We start from the raw sequence: 10,005 nt of genomic DNA on the forward strand, positions 1-10,005 counted from the left end.
GCTACGATTGAGGAGATAAAGACGGCATCGAAGGAGGAGTTGAACAAGATCACAAAAAATAATTTTTTGAAGTGCTTCGAGGATTGGAAAAAACGTTGACACAAGTGTATAATATCTGATGAGGATTACTTTGAAGGGGACAAAATAGATATTCATGAATAAATAAATAATTTTTGAAAAAACACAAAATTCGCGATACTTTTTGAACAGACCTCGTATGTCTAATATTGTATGATTGCGATGTTCGGCAATTCTAGTTTTTAATTGCCTGCCCGTCTGTCCAACATAAGAAGCGTCACAATCATTGCACAAAATTTTATAAACAACGTTGCTTTTCGATGTACGGGGACAAGTGTCCTTCTGGACTCTTACATATTTGTTCATTTTGTTAGGGCTGTGGAAGGCCACCCTGATATCACTTTTGCTTTTATTCAAAGCTCTAAGTTTCTCCGTATGAAGCGGAATGAATGGAAAGCCAAGAGGTAGACTCATTAGTTAGATCGTTGTCAGTCGCGATATCGTATACTCTGTGTCTCTTTCTAATCAAATTTTTAATCTGTGATTTATGGAGTCAAAAATAAAGTCTAGTGGATAGTCATTCAGTAGTAAAATGTCAATGATGGAGGTAAAATTTTTAATGTAGAACATACCGTCGGATAATAAAAAGGCTCTGTCGACTAATGAAAAGATGGTGCCTTTTTTCTGCGTCAATGGATGACTAGAGTGGAAGTTCAAAAATCTACCTGAAAACGTTGGCTTACGGTACCAATCGAAATTAAAGCGATTATTGTTGACAGACACGGTGACGTCCAGGAAATTGATCGTTTTGCCGCCTCTTTCTACGGTAAACTGCAGGCGCGGATGAAATGAATTAAAACGCTCTAATAACACGTTGATTTGTGAGGGGGGTAACGCAGTGCATATGTCGTCAACGTATCTATAATAAAATAGGATGTCCAAATTCACAGACATCAAGGACACCGTCTCCAATCTCCTCATCACTAAGTCCGCTATTATCGGTGATATTGGAGAGCCCATTGGGGTGCCAAAGCTCTGCCTGTAAATAACATTGTCGAAGGAAAAAAACAAAGAATCCAGGACAAGCTGTGAAAGAATTCCTTCTTGGGTAGGGAGCAATCGTTGGAAACAGCCCGCCAATGTTCATTCACACAGTCGATCGCTACATCCGTTGGCACGTTCGTGAAGAGAGAGGTAACAAAGACGTTAATTCATGTGCCCCCGTAACGTGCACAACCTCTCAACAAGTCCCTCAACCTCTCGACAAGTTCAAAACTGTTTTTTACATAGCTGGCAGCTCTCGGGATGGTTTGGAATAATTTCTTGTGTAAAAACGTAGCCAAAGAATATAGCGGACTGCCCACCGATGACACGATAATTCTAAGGGGGCAACCAGGTTTATGAATCTTTGGCAGCCCATAAGCCCTCGGGAGAGAACCGTCACTGCAGTACAACGCTCTGATTTGCTTATTCAGGTGTGTTGATGAGTGAGCACTTTACTTCTTAATTGCGGCGTGTCTAGTTTTTAAGTTTGCTTTTTTCTTATCAGTTCCCTTCCTTTTCCGGTTTTTTCAGTTAACACTTGATTATGTATCTTAACATCGGTTTGACTGCACTATCACTTATACAACATTAGCCTACACATCGAGATCCATAATTGCTGATTTTCGCGCGTTAAAAATGTTGCAACACTGAACGTTATTTATTTATTTATTATTTATTTATTATGTAGTCTTTTTTTATTGTATTCATTTTATTTTACATCTGAGGAGGGCTCAATCCAGCAGCTGAAACTTGTCTTGTTTTATATTATATTGTTTTTATATATTAATATAGGCCGTTCTAATATTTTTTCTTATTGTATGTATCTATGACTATTATCTTTAATTAAATGTATTATGCGTCGACTCTTTTTCGCCGTTCATTTTGTTTATTTTGTTCATAAATTTTACTTCTTTATCTTCAGGAATGTATTGTTCTAGCTAACTCGGACAGTGTCCTGTCCACGAGTCGAGTAGAAGCATGCTTTTACGCCAGTATTCGGTAGATACACTTCACTAAATCATGTTTTAAAGTGTTCCATCATAAGTTTTCCTGACTTCAACGATTCAATGTAAATATTAACTAGGCGTAATAGAGTTTCCTGCACCCGTGATTTAAATGTTCCTGTAGATTCTTTCAACACTATATATAGTGGTGAAAGAACAGATCCACTTGCCAAAATAATCGGCATGATAGTGTAACTATGTGTTGTAGAAGATATCGATTGAATCATCGCTTCAACTGTTTTTGCTCCTGATTTCGCCAATGTTCGGAATCCAGATTGTATTTCAAGGTTGAAGCTACTCTCGTCTGCATTATAAATTTTGTCAACTCCGATAGTTGGAATGTTAGATCTTACATTTGAAACAAACGATTGTGCGACATCTTTTAGATTGCCAATATTTTCAAGTGTAAATTGAGTCTGAATTGAACCTTAATGTTGTTATCTTGCGGGAAACAATTTTGTGTACATTCTTGAATTTCCAAATCCACCATTTACTTACTTTAAATTTGGATAAGTCAACTTGGTCCTTTACCTCCAAGACCCATAATCTTAAATTCATGTCATGAATAATAGATCTTCTATCATAACCTTCTTCAAACTTTTGTAATACGTATTCCGTAATAAATGCAAATTTATCTGCATTTATTCCACCTTTCTCTACAATTATCTTCCACCTGTGTAGTGATTTAAGGATTTAACCTTGCGAAACTTGGACTGTACACTAGTTAAATCTCAACGGGCCTTTTTTCCATCTTTCCAAAATTGAACAGCTTTTCTCTTATAACTGAAGTTGACTTTGTCACTTTCATCATTAATAATGCATTCTTCTGGTTCAAAACTATCTTCATTTTCTTCTTTTTCTGCAGCCGTAATATACTCTACAACTTGTGCTCCACGTGGTTCTGATGGATCAGCAAAATCCAGCACGTAATTATGTTCTAATAATAATACCGAACGAGTATTTTGTAGAATGTCGCGAATTTCATTATGTACTATACTTCAATTTCAAACGGTGTTATAGGTATTTGTGTTATACTCGCAATTTGAAATGTAGTTGCTAACATATTACGTTCGCAAAATTAAATAACGCCATTTTAAAGAGAATTCTGTCAAGCAATTACTATTAACAGAATGGTGACTGATTGTTGTTACAAATGAAACTGGGAATAATACTTCCTCGAGTATATTTATATAAATTAAAATATTACGATTACATAAACTTATTTACGAATAGATGTTGCACAAATAGATTATTAATTGCATCATCTTATTCCGTTCAATATATGCCCTACAAAACACTATACGAGTATATCTTTTTTTTTATTTATCGTGTGGTTTGCACAATAGTCAAAATTATCAATGTGACACTGTGTCATTTAACGCTAAAACATAAAGTTCTATGCAACATCTTATTTATCGTGCGATTTGCAAATCAAACGAGGTCTGTTCAAAAAGTATCGCGAATTTTGTGTTTTTTCAAAAATTATTTATTTATTCATGAATATCTATTTTGTCCCCTTCAAAGTAATCCCCATCAGATATTATACACTTGTGAATGTTTTTTCCAATCCTCGAAGCACTTCAAAAAATTATTTTTTGTGATCTTGTTCAGCTCCTCCTTCGATGCCGTCTTTATCTCCTCAATCGTAGCGTAGCGTCGTCCTTTCATGGGCCTCTTCAGTTTCGGGAACAAGAAAAAGTCACAGGGGGCCAGATCTGGGGAATACGGTGGCTGCGGCATCATTAGTGTGTTGTTTTTGGTCAAAAATTCGCGCACAAGCAACGATGTGTGAGCAGAGGCGTTATCATGGTGCAAAAGCCAATTTTTGTTCTTCCCCAAATCCGGGCGTTTCTGGCGGATTGCTTCGCCCAAATTGCGCATAACTTGCAGGTAATATTCCTTATTGACCGTTCCGATTGGCCAATACTATTTTCTTCACTTCATCAATGTTTTCGTCTGTTGTTGACGTGCTCGGGCGTCCGGCACGCTCTTCGTCGTTCACATCTTCTCGGCCCTCTGAGAACATTTTGTACCACCGATAAACGTTGCTTCGGTCCAAGGTAGCTTCACCATATGCCACAGTCAACATTTGGAATGCGTCCGCGCACTTAATTTTGTTTTTCACACAAAATTTGATACAGATTCTTTGATCCATTTTTTGGAATAGGCAAAAATCGAAGACGAGCCAAAACACGTGCAAGCAAAGCAGCTGTCAAAAATTAACTGAACATTCAAAATGGCCGAACTTGTCGGCATAAGTGAGAGACATGAGTACCAACATAACGCCACAAAAAAATCGAAAATCGAATATACGTAAACCCGCGGAAATTCAAAATTCGCGTTACTTTTTGAACAGACCTCGTATATTAATAATAATTAATTGTAAGTATATATAATATATCGCTTTATGAATTATTTTAATAATCAAACGTAGTAAAACTGACTTTATAAATTCAACGACTTGGTTTCTTTAAACAAGAATTTCTTTAAATACAAAAATTGATTATAATTGTTTTATTAATAGTGTTATTGAATCAATAAAATTATTTTTAATAAAATAATAAATATTGGATCAATAATTTCAATATTCCATATTTATTCCCTTTTAGAATTCCAGAGGCTTCATTACATGGACATTACTGATTCCGATTTTTTTCTGCCACGTACGCATAGGCACTTAACAGAGAAATAGACAATTCAAAAATTCAGAAAATTTTGAAGCATTGCGTGGAAATAAGGTAGTTCGTTTAGAGCACAAAACTATTTTTTATTCATGCGGAATTACTGTTGATACAGTATCTTTTTTTTCACTATGTTGCAAGTAGTCGTTCTTAAGACCAAAATTAAATACATGATATTTTATAAAAATAATAATTTCTTTATTCATGTTTTGTTTTTAATTGTCCAAAGTGTTTTGTGCATACTTTTATACACTATCAAAATATATTATATGAAACTAGTTTTGCAACCAGTTTGACAAACTATTATTATTATTATTACTATTATTGTTATTGTTGTTATATAATAGCTCTTATTTCAATAGTTGCTGCTGTACTGATACTGTATTGATGGATTGTATTGCATTTGTCTTTCACGCTAGTTCGCGCAGCCAACATGGTATGAGATCAATACGTACAGGGCTCGCAAATAGAGAAATTTTCGTTTATATTTGGAAAATGAATTTTCGGAATACAATTATCATATGTATCATCGTTTTCAGCGTAAAATACTCTTAATTTTAATTACATAAACGTTAACAAATTTTTGAAAATAGGGGTTATAGTGGGGGTATTCAGTAAATAATTAATTAAAAAAAATTTTTTTTATTACAGTTCTGTAGTACTTATAAAGCCATTCAATTTTTAATGTGGAAATTTTTTCTATCCCTTATAGTTCCGACGATATTCGCTTCGAAAGAAAAAAACCGATTTTTTTCAAAGGGGTGTTTTACCTTCTAAAACTGAAATTCCGCACAAATAAAAAATAGTTTTGTGTTACGGTTTGATGAACTATTCTTCTTGCACACCAAGTTTCAGAATTTCTTGAATTTTTGAGTTGTCTAACCTCCTTTGTTAGTTGGATACTCAAACTAAATTTTCCTATTGGGTCTCTACTTTCCCCTGCCAAGTAGCACAACAGCGCTTGCAAAGCGCTAAAAAAGCAATTATATGCGCTTTTTTAGCGCTTTGTTAACGATTTGTAAGTGCTGCTTGCTACTTGGCCTATAGTAGCGGATCTTGTTATGCAAGATTTAGAAAGAACTTCTCTTGAAAGATTACTGTTTTCATTGGGTTTCTATGTTAGATATGTTGATGACATTGCATTATCAATACACACAGGAGTAAAATATCGATAATTTATTAAGTATATTTAATAGGTACCATCCTAGATTAAATTTTATCATGGAACTAGGTAATTGTTTGAATTTTTTAGATGTAATCTTAATAAGGAAGGATGCATATGTGATATACGATTGGTATCACAAATCTTCGTTTTCGGCACGATATCTAAATTACTTCTCGTGTCACTCGGGCCATAAATTGGGGACAATTATGGGATTGATAGACAGAGTGTTATTATTATTGCTTCCAACTTTTCAATAATAAAACAAAAAAATTTTTGTTTTATTATTGACATCTTACGTACTAACGATTATGCTATAAGTCTAATTTTTGGAAGCATTAAAAAGAAGGTTACACACTGAGTTTGGACAATTTAACAATAATACACACGTAAAGAACACTCCTGATAATTTAATTACATTTTTTACTGTTTCCTACGTACCTTCAATAGCAGACAAATTCAACAGATTTTTTAAAAATAATAGAACAGTACATTTGACTTACCCTGTCGCGAAAAGCGTCAGTGATATTATCATTTAGATCAATAGTAAAATCATTTAAACTAATAATGAAATTATACGGACTCAACGGCTTTATCATTATCAAATGATATTACTACTTCAGGCGTTCAATAAGAAAATTCCTTCAGTGGTAAAATATTTTATCATTGGATGTAATCCAATAGAAATATTATTCGACTAATGGTATATTAGTTACTATTGGATACATTAATAGAAATATTATTTGATCAGTTGTATAGTATTTTGCCCATCCATTGGATTACTGTCAATAGGAATATCATTTGCACTGAAAACTACTTATTTATACGATCTAGCAGTGCTTTCAATGATATTTTACTAATGGCAATATTTTACTATTAAAGATTTTATCACTGACCGATAATAAAATCTTCAATAGTAAAATATTATTACCCCCCAGATCAAACGTGCGATACCCGCACAAAATACCGTACTGTTACTGAACTGCCATGAGGCAGCGTAACTGTACGATAACAATACAAAAAAGCGTACATGATATTATACAATAGTATCAATACTATACCTGTACTGCATACTGTTTAAATACATGTACATAATCCGTACCAATGTGACGTACTATTATCGATAGGAGAGAGACTGTGGAGACGTCTAAAACGATATACAACTATTATAGTACTATGAAATTACTAATAACTGGTATTACGAAAGTACAACGTATGATTTCGTAACCTGAAAATAGACGGTATAACATTAAAATTAAATATTGGACAGTAACTGATTGAATGTTCTATTAAACTGCACAAATTTCTATTAAGATTATGTATTGAATAGATGTATCACAGCTAAACATTCATGATTATATGATATATAGATGTTCATGGATCATCAAAGTGCAGCGGTTTCCATACGATTTCAGAAATCGAGGATAGTGGATGGCGGTATGCAACCAGGGTGATCGCTTCGCAGCACTATGAAATTAGTTTCCGAATTCAGGGAAAAACATTTGTTTTAATCATAATTTTATGATATGTATCCTGGAATAAAATATTAATCAATAATAATACTCATTTTAGCAATAAAACTATAAAATTAATGCACCATTGAAAGCATTATTAGCCAGTGGTAAAATTTTCAGTGATAAAATATCATGAGGGCAAGTCAATAAGTTCTTAGAAAATCTGTCAGAGAGCACTCGCAGTGTCATGTCACATTATTTTTTGACAAGTAGCATCTTTCAGCTGATTACTGTCAAATTTTGAACGAAATTCATCGCGGAGTTTTATTTCTGTAGACGATTAAAACGAACAATCTTTATATTTTTTGCAAAATGGAAAAAAACGGGTTTCGTGCAGTAATCAAACATCTACATATGAAAGGTTTAACGAAAGAAATCAAAGCCGAGTTGGATAATGTTCATAGTACATCTGCACCAGCATTTGCGACTGTATACAATTGAGTGAATTAATTTAAACGTGGTCATACATCCACATGTGATGTACCTCGTTTGGGATTTCCAATTGAGGCTGCTATGCCAGAAATTATTCATAAAGTTCACGATATTGTTTTGACTGATCGACGAGTGAAAGTGCGCAAGCTTGTTGAGGCCACAGGCATATCACATGACACAGATTTCAATTTTGCACGAACAATTGGATATGAAAAAGCTATTGGCAAAATGGGTGCCGCTTTTGCTCACTGTGGACCATAAGCGCAACCGTGTGACGATTTCAAAACAATGTTTGGAGATGTTTCAACGTAATCCAGATGAATTTCTGCGTCGACTTATTACTGTGGACGAAACATGATTCCATCCGAGACGAAGAAACAGCCAAAACAATGAACTTTACCGGGTGAACCAGCTCCGAAGAAGGCGAAGATTGTGAAGTCGGCCGGAAAAGGTAATGGCCACAGTTTTTTAAGATGCACGCGGTATATTCATATCGATTACCTTCCGTCGAAGCAAACGATTAATGGCGATTACGCAGCCTTATTGCACCGTTTCAACAACATTTTAAAGAAAAAACGTCCTTATTTAGCGAAGAAGAAAGTGCTCTTCCATCAAGACAATGCACGGGGTTCACACGTGCTCGGCACCGATGGTCAAATTCAACGAATTCCGCTACGAATTGCTTCCCCATCCAGCATATTTGCCAGATTTAGCCCCCTGCGATTATTTCCTGTCTCCAAACCTGAAGAAATGGTTCGGAGGAAAGAGATTCATCACCAGAGAGCAGCTCATCATCGAAACAGAGGCTTATTTTGAAGGGTTAGACAAATCATATTATTCGGACGACTTGATAAAGTTGAAGAATCGTTGGATCAAGTGTCGAGCTGAAAGGAGACTATGTTGAGAAATAAAAATGAATCAATAAAAAAAATGTGTTTTATTATGTTTTTCTAAAAACTTATTGACTTGCCCTCGTACCATTGCAAAAACTTGTACCATTGTAAAAACTCATTCAGCTTATTATAAAATACTATTAAAAATGCCATTCATTTTCAATGATACTTTTAATCATCTGTTTTTTCGCAAGACATAGTACTTAATAAACTAAATTCCTTTATAAGAGCACCAAAGATAAATTATCTCTTCACTATTACATTCTAATGTAGTCTACAAAATTAATTGTCAAAATTATGATGCATCCTATGTGGGCCAAACGAAACGGTTATTAAAAATACGTATTAATGAACATCGGAATCATATAAATAGGAATACCATACAACACTCAATAATTATAGAGCATAGAATAAAGCATAATCACAATTCTGATTGAAACGATATAAAAATTTTAGACAAAGAACAAGAGTTCAATAAAAAAACTAATTTTTGAAGCAATTCATATCAAGAAACATGAAAATGGCCTTAATTTGCAAAATAACGCGGAGTTGCCGGATCCGTTATATTATGATTTAATTAGGAGACAATGATGTTTTCTTGTTTTATAAGTTATATATATGTATTATCGAGAGAGAGATTTTTATGTTAATATTTATTCTAACATTATATTTATAAACACTGCGAATACGAAACGTCCTCTTACACACTCTCAAGACATAATTATAATCACATCGTGTTATAACAGATCATCGTTATGATGAGTAAGTGAATGTAAGTTTTATTTAATTGATATAATTAATTTTAACTCATTGACTACGCAAAGCACTTAAAAAAAATTCATATTTTGACTTGATTTTATTTAAATTTCTGAATTCTTGTTTGGATCCAATTAAATACCACAGACAACAATGAAGTTTTCAATTTTGGACAACAGCCTAACGATGATTCAATGATTGTATCTGCCTATCTTTTTACAACGTGTTAATTTTATTCCAATATTGGTACTTAAATACTGAAAACATAAACGTGAGAGGGGAAGTGATTTTGGAGATTCAAACCCCCCGAAATTTTTTATTAAGTATTTCGTTTTGAGAGGGTCCCATTAGCGGACATCTTAATAGCACACATCCATTCACATCGGTTTTGGTATCTAATTTTCACTGCTTTACTAATAAGAATATTTTATTTTGGATTGACAATGTATAGTTGGTCACAGAAAGGTTGCAACACTTTTTTTCAGTTGATTTTGGAACCTT

General features: G+C 33.9%; 1 long non-coding RNA gene across 1 annotated transcript in view; it reads left to right on the top strand.

Annotated features, from left to right (window-relative positions):
* Positions 1–8,692, top strand: part of LOC108746637 — a 17,117-nt gene extending 8,425 nt beyond the window's left edge. Inside the window, exon 4 of the long non-coding RNA XR_001939182.1 lies at positions 8,680–8,692. This is a non-coding gene — a long non-coding RNA (uncharacterized LOC108746637). The remainder of the gene's footprint in view (positions 1–8,679) is intronic.
* Positions 8,693–10,005: the final 1,313 nt, after the last annotated feature.

The sequence above is a fragment of the Trachymyrmex septentrionalis genome, unplaced genomic scaffold (assembly GCF_001594115.1).
Source record: "Trachymyrmex septentrionalis isolate Tsep2-gDNA-1 unplaced genomic scaffold, Tsep1.0 scaffold183, whole genome shotgun sequence".
NCBI lineage: Eukaryota > Metazoa > Arthropoda > Insecta > Hymenoptera > Formicidae > Trachymyrmex > Trachymyrmex septentrionalis.